The sequence below is a fragment of the Callithrix jacchus genome, chromosome 7, assembly GCF_049354715.1.
Source record: "Callithrix jacchus isolate 240 chromosome 7, calJac240_pri, whole genome shotgun sequence".
In the NCBI taxonomy this organism is placed as follows: Eukaryota; Metazoa; Chordata; class Mammalia; order Primates; family Cebidae; genus Callithrix; species Callithrix jacchus.
In genome coordinates, this window is record NC_133508.1 from 59,864,510 (window position 1) to 59,880,729 (window position 16,220).

Genomic DNA, 16,220 nt, shown 5'->3' on the forward strand with positions numbered 1-16,220 from the left:
TATTTCTACCAGCTATAAAAGCTATGCTTCTTAGAGGGAGACAATAAACATTAACAGCATAAGCCTGCATACTGGACTTAGTCTTCTCTAAGCTAAAGAGAAAATAAAAAGAAAATATTCAATAATCTTAAAAGACTATAGCATCAGTCCTAATGAATGTCACAAAAGGCATTTATTGATGACATTGCTGAGACCGATATGAAATGATAAAGTATTTTTAAACCCAGTGGAATTTGGGTGGATGAGAGACTGTTTAGAAGCTATTGGGATTGTGTGTATGTGATGAGGCATATTTTAAATAATGATCAAGATAGGAAAATCTCATCATTAGACTCACCATTCTCTTATTTTCATCCCTCAAAAATTAATGACCATTGCCCTACCAAAACCCAGATTATAAAGATTACAATGAGGCCAGGCATGGTGGCTCACGTCTGCAATCCCAGCACTTTGGGAGGTCAAGGGGGACAGATCACCTGAGGTCAGGAGTTTGAGACCAGCCTGGCCAACGTGGTGAAACCTCGTCTCTACTAAAAATACAAAAATCAGCCAGGTGTGTTGGTGCACTCCTGGAATCACAGCTACTCAAGAGGCTGAGGCAGGAGAATCCTTTGAACCTGGGAAGTGGGTGTTGCAGTAAGCTGAGATTGTGCCACTGCACTCCAGCCTGGATGACCAAGCAAGACTCTGTCTCTAAATAAATAAATAAGACAATGAGCTTCAGAATCTTGCAACACATTTTAACATCAGCATAGCCTTATCATTCGACATTTTCTCCAACCATTCCATCACTACTAGAGAAACAAATTCCATCCCATCAAACGTTCCTAAGGAAGTAAAATCAGTTAAAAGATTCTCTACCCTGGTTCATTCATTTTCTGCACTATATATATATATATATATTTACATATTTACCATGTGCCAGAATCACAATTCCATTTTATATCTGCAAGTGATCAGGGCTGAGTTTCAAAGAATACATGTGCACATAGCAAACAATGTTATAAATATTATAAATAAACAGATTTAGAATACAGGTGACTAACACATAAGTAAGACGTATAAGGGGTATCCACAGTAAGTACAGATTAGTCTAAATTCATTAATGCATCACTCAAGGCCCTGGCAAGCTGGCAGTACCTTTTTCCTTCTGTGGACAGACTGATTTACTAATTTCCTGAAGACAAATAACTTCATGTTATAACTTTTCGCGGACATTTTCCCTGCCTGGAATTCCCTCTCCATCTTATCAAATCTATTCAAGAAATGCAATGCTATCCTCTTCAGTGGAATCTTTCCACACTCACTACTCTTTAACTCTACCCTTGTTGAAAACCTACTGATATTCAGTATATATGCATATATAACTATGATAGATGTACTGTTCTTTCATATAGGACATGCATAAACATTTGTGTGTTCATATCATAGTACTCCAACTAAAATACAAAACTCCTTGAAGGTACAGAACTGTTGTTTCTTTGTATTTTTACCTATACAATATTACGAATATAACGGTTATTCAATATAGATCTGTTTAGGAAAAAATAAATAAAACAGGGAAAGAGAGGGGTATCCTCAGGATCCATCAAGTTAATAGTTTCCTTTTCGTTGTTGTTGTCAGTAGAGATGAGGTCTCACTGTATAGCCCAGGATGGTCCTGAATTCCTGGGCTCAAGCAATCCTTCTACCTCAGCCTCTCAAAGTGCTGGGATTTCAGGTGTGAGCTACCACGCCCAGTCCCCAAATTAATGGTTTCTTGAAATTAAGCCCTTATCAATGGCCTGAATCCTTCAGTTGTTTCATGGAGTACCATTTGTATTCATCAATGGTTTCCCATCAGAATAAAACTCTACAGAATCTGGATATTGCCACCCCTCCTACTTTATCTCCTATCATATTTTACCATTCTCTCTAATCCCTCTCACTCACTGTTCCATATACATTGGCCTTCTGGGTTCTCACATCAGTCAGCTCATTTCTACCTTAAGATCTTTCTAACTGGGGGCCAGACATGTTGGCTCATGCCTGTAATCCCAGCACTTTGGGAGGGCGGGCAGATCACCTGAGGTCAGGAGTTTAAGATCAGCCTGGCCAACAGGGTGAATCCCATCTCTACTAAAAATACAAAAATTAGCCAGGCGTGGTGGTGGGCACCTGTAATCCCAGCTACTCAGGAGGCTGAGGCAGGAGAATCACTTGAAGCTGAGAGGCAGAGTTTGTAGTGAGCCACGACTGCACCACTATACTTCAGCCTGGGTAACAACGAGACTTCGTCTCAAAAAAAAAAATCATCTTTCTACTTGGAACTTTCTCTGCCTTCCCTCAGATCTTCCCATGGCAACTACCTCCTCCTAATTCAAGTCACAGTTCAAATATCATTCCTCAGAAATGCCTTAGCTGATAATCCTAGCTAAAGCTGTACTGCTCTCACATTACTTCCTAGTATGTGAAACTTCTTTTTCTCCATCTCAATCTGAAATTATTCTGTTGATATGCTTACTACTCATCTCTCCCAACTAGTATGTAAACTCCATGAAGATTTTGAGTTTCGTTCATCACTGTATCCCAGTGCCTAGCCTAAAATACTAGCTGATATGCAGAAGAAGGCAGTCAATAAATATTAATCAAAAAAAAAAAAAAAAACAGTTTGTTTCCTATCAACTAATACTTATTTCTCCTCAGGAGCAAGAACATTGTTTCTTGCTGGGATTACAAGTGCCTGCCACCACACCCAGCTAATTTTTGCATTTTTAGTAGAGACAGGTTTCACCATATTGGCCAGGCTGATCTCGAACTCCTGACCAAAGTGCTGGGATTACAGGCGGAAGCCACTACAGCCGGCCCTCCTGCTCCTTTTTAAAAGACAGGGTCTCACTCTGTGGCCCAGGCTGGAGTGCAGTGGTGTGATCATAGTTCACTGCAGCTCTAACTACTGGGCTCAAGCAATCCTCTCCCCTCAGCCTCCTGAGTAGCTAGTACTACAGACATCTGCCACCACGTCTGACTTTTTTTTTTTTTCCTGAGACAGAGTCTAGCACTTGTCACCCAGGCTGGAGTGCAATGGTGCGAACTTAACTCACTGCAACCTCCACCTCTCAGGTTCAAGTGATTCTTCTGCCTCAGCCTCCCGAGTGGCTGTGACCACAGGCGCGTGCCACCACGACCAGCTAATTCTTTGTATTTTTGGTAAAGACGGGGTTTCACCACGTTAGCCAGGCTGGTCTCAAACTCCTGACCTCAGGTGATCCACCTGCCTCGGCCTCCCAAAGTGCTGAGATTACAGGCATCATGCACCACACTCGGCCTACACCTGGCTTATTTTTTATTTTATTTTCGTAGAGACAATGTCTCACTATGCTGTCCAAGCTGGTGTTTCCTACCTTTAATCTCCCAAAATACCTAACAGACTAAATGCACTGAAATCACCAAATAACTGCTCAACGAATGAGGACAGAAATATGCTATTTCCTTTTCTGGCACACCCCCTCCAGTTACATCTTTAAGACAACAAACATTCATTAAGTACCTACCATGGGTAAGGCAGTGAGCTGGGCATCATTCTAATTTCTTTTTCAATTTATCATGCTCATCAATGATATTCTGAAAGGTCCAACACCTGGTCGTAAGCTAAAGAAGCCTTGATGCCACCACCCCCAGTCTGATGATCTCATGTTATTGAACAAAGAAATGCAACTAATTACAGCTACCTGCAGGGCTCCATATAAACGTAGTAGTTATTTTCTATGTCAGGAGACCACATAGAAAACTTTACTGTCCAATTCTTAATATGCGTCAGTCTCTCATCTACTATTATTCTTCAAGATAATGTTTCTTTAAAAAAAAAAAAGAACTATATAAGACATTCTTGAGAAATCTGGAGCTATCTGAACATGGATTGATTGAAAAAAACAACTGTTTAGGTGTGATAAAGGTATGGTAGTTATGTAGCAGATTATCCTTCTTATTTAGGGTGGCACATCTGCAGCTTGTCAAATTGTTCAGAAAAAAAAAGTTTTAAAATATATAGAGATACAGATATTAACAGCTAATTAAGTATAATAAGCAAAGAGTTGACAATTACATAATTCCAATGACTATTCTAATAAGTATTCTATCAACTTTTTTCCATACTTGAAATTTTTCATAAGAAGTTGGTGAGAAGAAAATGTTTAAGAAGATTATTATGTACAATTTTCTGGACCATCTACTTGATGGTCTTTAATACAAGCTTGATCCAGAAAATACTACAGGACTCAGAAAGTGAACCACTAAAACACAAGAAATACTGACGTAAGAAGTAAGGAACCCAAGGCAAATACTTCCAGTCCGGCCTAGGCTAGGTCCCTTACTTTTTTTTGTTTGTTTTTGAGACAGTCTCACCCTTGTCACCCCGGCTGGAGTGCAGTGGCGCAATCTCAGCTCACTGCAACCTCTGCCTCCTGGGTTCAAGCAATTCTCCTGCCTCAGCCTCTGGAGTAGGTGCACGCCACCACACCCGGCTAGTTTTTGTATTTTAGTAGAGATGGGGTTTCACTGTGTTGGCCAGGATGGTCTCGATCTCCTGACCCTGTGATCCGCCCGCCTCGGCCTCCCAAAGTTCTGGGATTACAGGCATGAACCACCATGCCCAGCAAGTTCCTTTCTTCTTAAGCAGCTGTGGGCTCAGAAAAGAAAGACACTCTTAGCAAACTAACACAAGAACAGAGAACCAAACACCACATGTTCTCATTCATAAGGGAGAGTTGAACAATGAGAACATATGGACACAGGGAGAGGAGTATCACACACCAGGGCCTGTTGGGGGACCAGGGGCTAGGGGAGGGATAACATTAGGAGAAATACCTAATGTAGATGATAGGTTGATGGGTGCAGCATATCACCATGGCACGTGTACACCTATGTAACAAACCTGCACGTTCTGCACATGTATCCCAGAACTTAAAGTTAAATAAATAAAAGACACTCTGTTTTGGAAGCCTGCTTCTAGAAAGCACAACACATGCAGATACAATCTTTCAGCCTTACCCTCCCAAGGACAAGTCTATGACGGGAAACTAAACTACAGAAATCATAGTGCCTATATAAATGAATAGAGCTTCCTAAGCTCACACACATTTTAAAAATATAATTTATTATTGCTATTATTACTTAAGCAGATATTAAGAACTATAATCACAACCACCAGTGTAAAAACTGATTCAAGCCAAGATTATTGGTGGATGCTAAAACCATTTGGTTGGAAAATAGGATATTCATACTATCTCAAAGTCACCCCACAGATTTCTTACAAAGGGAAGTAGGGATCCTTACAATGGAGAGATAAAACTTACCATCAACAATAATGAGACAAGCCGGGTATGGTGGCTCATGCCTGTAATCCCAGCACTTTGGAAGGCCAAGGCGGGTGGATCACTTGAGGTCAGGAGTTTGAGACCAGACTGGCCAAAATGGTGAAACCCCATCTCTACTAAAAAATATAAAAATCAGCCACGCATGGTGGAACACACTTGTCATCCCAGCTACTTGGGAGGCTAAGGCAGGAGGAGCACTTGAACCTAGGAGGGGGAGGCTGCAGCAAGCTGAAATCGAGCAACTGCACTTCAGCATGAGAAACAGAGAGACTCTGTCTCAGAAAGGGAAAGGGAAAAGGAAAGGGAAGGAAGGGAAGAAACAGACTGACAAGATATGACTCCCAATACAACACAAGGGGAAGTACACAGCCGCATCTATGTAATATTTCTTCCCAAAAATGTTTATCCTAAATCTAAGTATAAGAAAACAATCAGGCCGGGCTCAGTGGCTCACGTCTATAATCCCATCACTTTGGGAGGCCAAGGTGGTTGGATCACCTGAGCTCAGGAGTTCAAGACCACCCTGGCCAACATGGAGAAACCCCATCTCTACCAAAAATACAACATTAGCTGGGCATGTGGTGCATGCCTGTAAGCCCAGCTACTCGGGAGGCTGAGGCAGGAAAATCACTTGAACCCAGGAGGCAGAGACTGCAGTGAGCCAAGATTGCACCATTACACTCCAGCCTGGGCAACAAGAGTGAAACTCAATCTCAAAAAAAAAGGAAAAAAAGAAAAAGAAGAAAAAAAAAGAAAGCAATCAGACAATCCCAATTTATGGGACATTGTAACTGGCCTGGACTTTTCCAAAGGAGAATGTTATTAAAGATACACAAACATTGATTTGCAGTAGCTTAAAAATTAAATAAATAAAAATAAATAAATAAATAAAAATTTAAAAAATAAAAGGCATACACACAAACAAGTTAGAATGGACTGTTCCAGATCAGGGATTCGCAAACTCAAGTTTTATAGGAGCACAGCAATGCCCATTTGTTTATATATAATTGATGGCTGTTTTTCCCTCACAAGAGACAAGATGACACACAAAGCTGAAAATAGTATCTAGCTCTTTACAGAAAAAGTCTGCTAACTCCTACTCTAGATTAAAAGAGACATGAGGCCAAGCATAATGACTCACATCTGTAATCCCAACATTCTGGGAGCCCAAGAAAGGAGGATCACTTGAGTCCAGGAGTTCTGAGACCAGCCTGGGCAACATAGCAAGACCCCATTTCTATAAAAAAATTTTTAAAACTGCCGGGTGTGGTGGTGTGCATCTGTGGTCCCAGCTACTCAGGAGGCTAAAACAGGAGGCTCACTTGAGTCCAGGAGATGGAGGCTACAGTGAACTATGAAGACACCTCTGCAATTCAGCCTTGGTGAAATAGTGAGACCCCATCTCTTAAAAAATAAACAAGGCCAGGTGTGGTGGCTCATCCCTAAAATCCCAGCACTTTGGGAGATAGAGGCAGAAGATTATTTGAGCTACAGTTCAAGACCAGCCTGGGCAACATGGTGGAGACCCTGTCTCTACAAAAAAATTTTTTAAATTAGCTGGGCATGGTGGTGCATGCCTGTGGTCCCAGCTACTTGGGAGCCTGAGGCAGGAGAATTGCTTGAGCCCAGGAAGTTAAGACTGCACTGAGCTATGATCAGGCCACTACACTCCACCCTGGGAAAAAGCACAAGACCCTGTCTGAAACAAAAACAGCAGTAGAAATGAATTGCCATGCTTTATTTTCCCCTAATTTCCAACTTTTAAGTTCAGGGGTACATATGCAGAATGTGCAGGTTTTTTACACAGGTAAATGTGTGCCACAGTGGTTTGCTACACAGATCATCCCATCATCTAGGTACTAAGCCCAGTATCCATTAGCTAGTCTTCCTGATGCCCTCCCTCTCATCACCCCATCATGCTTTATTAACCAATGAAAGCTCAATACAAAAAACTCAATCCCCTGGAGTAAGTTTCAAGAAGAATCCGTGTAACAAGGAACTATCACCAACAAAACAAATACCAATCCACAATTCTTTGTTTGGGGCTAAATGTGTTTTGGAATTCAGAATTTTTCAAACTTTGGAAACTTAACAGGGAGTAAGGCAGCACCCAAAAGGCAAACAATTAATATTTCTACAGTTAAATATGTGAATAATCAAAAAAAGTGAGATAAAGATTATAAATAGCCTACTTCAGTACAGGTCAGGTTTTGCCACGAGGCTAACTACTTTATTCATTTTTAACTGTATTCTGGTTTTTAGAATTACTTACAAAGAACTATGGACTCCTTGGAAATATTCTACACTTGCATCAGATCATTTAATCAGCCTACACTAGTACCTACTTATGGGGTGGAGTTGGGTAGACTTCAGATATTTTCCAAGAGAACTGTTATTTGTGATTCCAATATAGTTGCAAACTCCACTAAGATTTGGAAAAACCACATTAATATGGACAAGTGGTTAGGAACAGGCACAGTACTGGAATAAATCATTTTAATCAGGATTCAAAGCAACCAGAGAGAACATGGGTTGGGATAGCACAAAAGCACTCATGTTGAACTGAAGTTGCTGTACGTATATCATACATAGCCAATTCAAGGGCTTAGAGATACATGTAACTGTGTAAGGCTGCAAATAGGTCCTTAAAGGAAGGGAAGATTATTATAATTTTAAACTAGGAATCAACTTATACCTAAAATATGTAACAAATACATGTTGGTTTTACTTGATGCTACAAATTATTAGGGATCAGAATTTGGAGACAAATTACTGTAACTCTTAGTTGAGAAGCTGGCAAAGTATTGATATAACTCCTTAACCAGACTCTAACTTAGTAATCCATGACAAAGCAGTATGCTGGAAATAGCGGTGAACTGAAAGTCCAGGAGACCTCAATTCTCCTAGTACCTACTTATACCTCTGAGCCAGAAATATAGTAGACACCCAGCAAATGGGTCACTAAATCGATGAACTTTTTTGTGCCTCTAATTCATCATTTTTGTCACAGAACACTGGATTAAAGAAATTTGAAGGTTCTGTTGAGCTATAAATTCTTTTCTTTTTTTTTTTTTGAGATGGAGTCTTGTTCTGTCACCCAGGCTGGAGTGCAGTGATATGATCTCGGCTCGCTGCAACCTCCACTTCACAGGTTCAAGTGATTCTCCAGCCTCAGCCTCCGGAGTAGCTGAGAGTACAGTCTGTGCCACCATGCCCGGCTAATTTTTATATTTTTAGTAGAGACAGGGTTTCACTGTGTTAGCCAAGATGGTCTCAATCCCCTGACCTCAAGTGATCCATTCACCTCAGCCTTCCAAAGTGCTGGGATTACAGGCATGAGCCACACCCAGCCTAGCTATAAATTCTTAAATAAAAATGCAGGTTTAGGCCGTGGTGGCTCACGCCTATAATCCCAGCACTTTGGGAGGCCAAGGCAGGCAGATCACAAGGTCAAAAGTTGGAGACCAGCCTCGCCAAAATAATCTCTACTAAAAATACAAAAATTAGCTGAGCATGGTAGTCCCAGCTACTTGGGAGGCTGAGGCAGGAGATCTCTTGAACCCAGGAAGCAGAGATTGTTGTGAGCCAAAATCGGACCACTGAACTCCAGCCTGGGCAACAGAGTGAGACTTCGTCTCAAAAGGAAAAAAAATGCAGGTTTATTCAAATGACTAGAGTTGGTCAGAATTAAATATGACTAGTTTTAAAGAAACAGAAGGTCCTTTATTAAAGAGGAAAAAACAAAACAAAATTTTCCAGCAAAGGTAAAACAGTATTACATAGGTTCTGTGGCAGGGAGTATAATCTGATCTACAATACATGTGCCCCCCCCAGGACCTTATCAATTCAAACTTTAGTATTGGGTGACCTTAAAGATTAGCTCACACCTGTAATCCAAGCACTTTGGAGGCCAAGGCAGGCGGAACACCTGAGGTCAGGAGTTCAAGACCAGCCTGACCAACATGGTGAAACCCCGTCTTTAAAAATAAAAAAAAAAAAAAGGATTAGTCCAAATCATTCACTTTATATAAGTGAAGTAAAAAATTCTGACTCTGAAAAAATTACATAATATGCCCAAGGTCATACTCTCTGGCTGCGATAATGACAGGACTAAAACCCAGTTTCTCAGCTCCTAGTTAAATGCTTACTTCCTTTCTTGTAATCAAAGTCTTCTAGGGCTGTGTAACAATGATGCTATCTGTCATATGGCAATCACTTCAGTCAACATATGTTCTGTCAGAACCTCTAGTTCCACTATATCATCTTTATATATGGCATGGGCAATGAACTCTAGGCAATTAAATCAAAAAACACACATAGAAAGTATCTGCAAATCCTATATCCAATAAGAGACAAGTATCCAAAATATATACAGAGAGCTTATGACTCAACAATAAAAAGATAAATATCTAACTAAAAATGGGCAAAGGATTTGCACAGGCATTTCTCCAAACAAGATAAATGAATGGCCAATAAGCATATGAAAAGATGCTCAACATCATTAACTGTTAGGAAACTGCAAATCAAAACCAAAGTGAGGCTGGGCACAGTGGCTCACACCTGTAATCCTAGCACTTTGTGAGGCCAAAAGCGGGTGGATTACCTGAGGCCAGGAGTTTGAGACCAGCCTGGCCAACATGTCGAAACCCCACCTCTACCAAAAATACAAAAATTAGCCAGGTGTGATGGTGCATGCCTGCAATCCCAGCTACTTGGGAGGCTGAGGCAGAAGAATTGCTTGAACCCAGGAGGTGGAGGTGGCAGTGAGTTGAGATCGCGCCAACTGCACTCCAGCCTGGGCGACAAAAGTGAAACTCTGTCTCAAAAAAAAAAAAAAATGAGATGACACTTCACCCTCACTAATGGATAAAATTAAAAAGAGACAATAACATGTGTTACCAGAATGTGGCGAAACTGGAACCCTCATACATTGCTACTGAGAATGTAACATGATACAGACACCACTAAAAAAATCTGGCAGTTTGTCAAAAAGTTAAACACAGAGTTACTATATCACCCAACAATTCTACTCTAGGAATACACCCCCAAAAATGAAAACTTACATCCATATCAAAACTTTTAGAACAAGCATTGTTCATGACAGCCAAAAAGTGAAAACAACTCAAATGTCCATCAACTAATAAACAGATAAACAAAATGTAGGTTTTCTTGTCTATTTGTTTGTTTTGTTTTGTTTTGTTTTGAGACATGAGTCTTGCTCTGTTGCCCAGGCTGGAGTGCAATGGCATGATCTTGACTCTGCAATCTCCACTTCCTGGGGTTCAAAGGATTCTCCTGTCTTAGCCTCCCAAGTAGTTGGGCTTACAGGTGCACACTGTCACACCCAGCTAAGTTTTTTTTATATCTTTGTAGAGATGGAGTTTCATCTCGTTGCCCACGCTGGTCTCAAACTCCTGAGCTCAGGCAATCTACCCACCTCAGCCTCCCAAAGAGCTAGGATTATAGGCATGAGCCACCGCACCCAGCCACAAAATGTAGTATTATTATACAATGAGTTATTAGTCCTAAAAAAATAAAACCAAGTACTGATAGATACTACAAAATGTGGATAAACCTGGAAAACACTACAGAAAGAAGTCAGACTCAAATGTCTACATATGGTATGATTCCTTTTATACGAAAAGTCCAGAATACACAAATCCATACAGATGGAAAGTAGATTATCATTACCAGGGGCTAGAATAGCAGAGAACAGAGTGACTGCTAATGAGTATGAGTATAGGTTTCTTTTTGGGGTGATAAAAATGTTCTGAAATTAAATAATGATAGTGGTTGCACAATCCTGTGAATGTATTTTTTTAAAGCACTGAATTATACACATAAAATGATTTTTATGGTATGTGGATTATATGTGTGTGTGTGTATATATATTATTTATATATATGAGGCTGGGTGCAGTGGCTCACACCTGTAATCCCAGCACTTTGGGAGGCTAAGGTGGGCAGATTACCGGAGCTCAGGAGGTCATCACCATCCTGGGCAACATGGTGAAACCTCATCTCTACTAAAAATACAAAAATTAACCAGGCATGGTGGCACATGCCTGTAGTCCCAGCTACTCAGGAGGCTGAGGGGGGAGGACTGCTTGAACCCAGGAGGCGGAAGTTGCAGTGAGCCAAGATCATACTGCAACACTATACTCCAGCCTGGGTGACAGAGCAAGACTCCATCTCAAAAATACATATATCTATATACATGTTTTGGTGTCTATGTGTGTATGTTTAAAAAAAAAAGAAAAAATATATATACACATATACATTATGTGTACTAGATATATATCTACGTGTACGTAGATACATAATGTATGTGTACTAGATACGTACACGTAGATATATATCTAGTACACATAATGTATATGTGTATATATATTTTTTCTTTTTTTTTTAAACATACACACATAGACACCAAAACATACTTATCACTCATTTCCCATTCATGCCCTCTCTGGTTGGAAAATGTAAAATGCCAACACAAGGTGAAAACATCAAGGTCTCAATTCAGTATCTATTGAGCAAGGCACGTGCTATAAAGTGAAAATACAGAGATAGTCTGTTCTTATGATATTCATAGTCTATTATAAATAGACAAAAGTATGCAAATAATTACAACACAATGCGTCAAGTGCAACAACAGATATAAAAAGGGCAGAAGGAGGTATAGTTGACCCTTGAACAACATGGGTTTGAACTGCACAGGTCCATTTACGGATGGATTTTCTTTTATCTCCACTACCCCAAGACAGCAAAACCAACCCTTCCTCTTCCTCCTCAGCCTACTCAATGTGAAGATGACAAGGAAGACCTTTATGATGATCTTCTTCCACTTAATGGATAGTAAATATATTTTCTCCTGCTTATAATTTTTATAACATTTTCTTTAGCTTAATTTATTTTAAGAGTACAAGTATATAATACACATAACACAGAAAATATGTGGGTTTTATGGATTTAACGCAGTGGTTCACACCTGGAATCACAACACTTTGGGAGGCCACAGCAGGAGGACTACTTGAGGCTAGGAGTTCAAAACCAGCCTTGGCAACATAGCAAGACCTCGTCTGTATAAGGAAATTTCAAAAATTAGCTGAGCTTGGTGGCACATACCTATAGACCCAGATACTTAGGAGGCTAAGGTGAGAGGATCACTTGAGTCTGGGAGGCTGAGGCTGCCATGGGCTGTGATCATGCCACCACCACCGTATTCCAGCCTGGAGTGCAGAGCGAGATTCTGTCTCAAAACAAACAAGCGAACAAACAAAATGTGTTAACTGTTTATGTTATTAGTCTACAGCAGGCTACTGAGTTTTGGGGAAGTCAGAGATAACACTCAGGCCTGGGAGAGAGTAAGAGCTAGGTCTATTTTCAAGCTGAGGGGCCACCCTACTACCACCCCCACATCATGATGTTTCCTCCAGGAGTACAAGAGTCTTACTATTCCTCTTGGTGCTTTCTTCAGGAGTTGAAGGGCCTGGCCATTCTCACTCCTATAGCAGCACCTATCCAGGCTCTCTGCTGTTTTCTGCCTTAGGGCAACTACAACGATGGCTGACAAAAGCTGGTAGCCACTCACGTGGGTGGGGGGAAGGGAGACCAGTACTACTGGTACTACACATATTACACCTACACCAAGCTCCTGGCCATCTCTTGTGGCTTCAAGCAGAACCCCAAGCAGTTCATGATCACCCGGATCTTGCAGGTGCACAACCAGAGGAGCCACGCCCTGTCCTTGAACTCCTGGGAGCTGGTGGTGCTACTGGACAACTTGACTCACAATGCCATCTTCAACTACCACTGCAATGCCTTGTCGGGCAGTGGCATGGCACTGCTTGCCTGGCTGCTCATAGCCTGCTACCAGCGCTAAAAGTCCTTCCTGCCCTTAGAGGCCAGCAAGCTGCCTTTCTAGCTCTGGACCACCAAGGAGGAGCGCATCCAGCTACTGTGCAATATGAACATCCTCAACTGGATCTACTGTGAGCCTCTCTCGGCCTCCTTGACCCCTTGCCCCCCTCATATAAGCCAGTGGCACCTAAAGACATGCCCTTCACTCAGGGCCTGCAGCAGTGTCTGCTGCTGGTGATACCTGCTGATGGCAGCACCCTCAGAGCTACAGCTCTCACTGGTCATTCTGCTAGAGGCTATCATGGAGATCCAGACCATCCCCAACATTGGCCTGTTCTAGCATCAGAGCTAGCCAGGCCATACCAGGCTCATGCTGGGGCCCAATCCAATGCTCAAGGAATTTACAAGCTGGCTCCTCAGCCACAGTGTGCCCAGAAAGAAGGCGGATAAAGAACCCACCAAGGTCCTCCTGGAGCCATCCAGTAAAGAGGCTAAGTACAGCCACAGCTACCTGGTCCATGGGCTGGGATAGAAGCAGTCCCTACCACCCTTCTATTCTGACCAGGCCAGCAGGGAGGAGTCATCAATACATGACAGATAGCCCTCATCCTGGCTCTTGGAGAATGGGACACAGCCTGGCCCCACATTCCTGGAAGCTGAGGAAAAGGAGGGAAGCTAGATTTCATGAAAGCTGCTTTCAGCTTTGAGTTCAGGGGAGCCAGGCAAGGGAACCTGGGACCTTGCAGGGGAGACAAAAAGCCTTGGGCAGTACCTTCCCAGTGTATTCCTTGAGTCTTCTATAGGCAAACCACACCCTCGTGCCACATTCAAGAGCAGCAGAAGACAGGTATGTCCTTGTCCTCAACCACTCACATGGGTCTCACTGGTCAGAGCTGATGAGGGGAGCAAGCCATGTCGGTGGCCACTTGCAGTGAGTCTCTGGTTTCCCGGGAGGAAGTGAGAGTACCCAGGGGCATAGTATTCAGTCTGTTATATTTTAACCTGGGCAGCAAGGTGGGTGGGCACAGCAGCACAGCCACCCCCCTGCCACATGGGCCACCAAAGCACTACAGGCCAAGCAGGGAGACCTCATGGCCCATAACATGAAATTATCTTGAAATTTTTACTCTAATCATTGGTTTTTTTGGGTCTCACTGTCCCCCAGGCTGGAGTATAGTGGCAAGATCATACATAGCTCACTGGAGCCTTGACTTCCTGGGCTCAAATGATCCTTTCACCTCAGCCTCATGAGCACCTGTACACACACCACCATGCCCAGTTAATTTTTTAAAATATTTTGTAGAAACAGGATCTTACTATGTTGCCCAGGCTGATCTTCAACTCCTGGTCTCAAGTGATCGTCCTGCCTTGGCCTCCCAAAGTGCTGAGATTAAGGCATAACCCACTGCACCTAGCCCACTCTAAATTTTTTTACATTTTTTTAATGAAATATTTTTACTTAATATTCTATGGATACATGACACTTTAATTTTGGTGACAGTGACTGTCATTTCTCCTTTTGTAATGCCTTTTTTTTTTTTTTTAGAGTTTTTTTTTTGTATGGAGTCTTGTTCTTATCACCCAGGCTGTAGTGCACTGGTGTAAACTCGGCTCACCGCAACCTCTGCCTCCCAGGTTCAAGTGATTCTCCTGACTCAGCCTCCCAAGTAGCTGGGATTACAGGCACCCGCCACCAAGCCCAGTTAAGTTTTGTATTTTTAGTAGACAGGGTTTCAACATGTTGGTCAGGCTGGTCTTGAACTCCTGACCTCAGGTGATCCGCCTGCCTCAGCCTCCCAAAGTGCTGGGATTACAGGCATGAACCACCCCACCCAGCCTCTATTTTTTTCTTTTAATTAAAAAAAAAAACTAGAAGTGCTTCCCAAGCAGATAATGGGAGCAAAGATGCTGCATATCAGTCCATGCCATCCTAAATGTCATAATGGCATTTATAAGTGGGACAAATCATTTCTCCAGAGTGATCTGAGAAAGCTTTATGGTGAAATTTAAGCTGACTCTTTAAGAACAAGTAGAATCTATGTATAAAAAAGAAAAAGGACTAGATTTCCAAATATACTAAGGAAATAATAGTGGGCAAAATATAACTGGAAATGCATGTATTTAGTTCGACACAGCCAGAGTAACCCAGATTGCTGAAGCAGCACTGGCTAGTTACTGGTGATGGTATGATTTCAGTAGAAATACTGTATAGTGTTTAGATTCTTCAGTTGCTGTTTGCACATATTCTTACCATAAACATCCCCCTAGGATTGTTATGCTGGATAAAACCTTTGTGCCAGGTTATCTGTTTACGATCCTTATTTAATTTTTACAAGAAATCTGAGATAAGTATCAATACCCCAATTTTAACAAGAAACTCAACTTCGGAAGGTTTCTAACAGTTCACAGTAAGGAATACATCCCAGCATTCTGTTAGGTGTTACAAATTTATTATCTCATTTAACTCTTCAAACAACCCTAAGAACTAGGTATTTATTATTGCTATTTCTATTTTACAGATGAGAAAAACTGAGGTTCAGGGAGGTTATGCAATTTGCTCAGCATCACATTGGTATTAAGAGGCAGCACTAGGGATTAAATTCAGGATTGCCTTATCCTAAAGCTCTCTTCCATTAAGTGTAATGCTTTATCTATATTCATTCTGTCTAATCCAATATGCTGTTATACTCTCTGCAGTTCCAGTAACTAGTATGGTAGTAGCCCCTTCCAAGGACAGGTGCAATATACATTTGCTAAAGACAGTGTTTAAAAAAAAAAAAAAAAAAGACAGTGTTTTTATGCATTAGATATAAGGGAAGGCTACAGTCAGAGAAATGCTAGCCAAGAGAAGCCCCAACATGAAGTGACTTTTCAATGACTCTTCAGGTTTTTCTAAAAGGTATGGAAGAGTCTCCAATATTATAGCATACTAGCCTGAGGGAGAAATGCAAATAAATATTTTCATCAAAGATATGGAAAGAGTACTTCTGACTGAGGTCTGGTTACA

The 16,220-nt window shown here is 41.5% G+C and overlaps 1 protein-coding gene across 16 annotated transcripts in view; it reads right to left on the reverse strand.

The window, feature by feature from the left end:
• Positions 1-16,220, reverse strand: part of LUZP1 (leucine zipper protein 1) — a 96,152-nt gene that overhangs the window by 43,036 nt on the left and 36,896 nt on the right. For 2 of the 16 annotated variants that reach the window (XM_054258896.2, XM_054258892.2), the window contains exon 2: positions 12,479-12,602. The exons of the other annotated variants lie outside the window; for them this stretch is intronic. The gene's annotated coding sequence lies outside the window, so the exon portion shown is untranslated. The remainder of the gene's footprint in view (positions 1-12,478; positions 12,603-16,220) is intronic. 16 annotated transcript variants of the gene reach the window in all.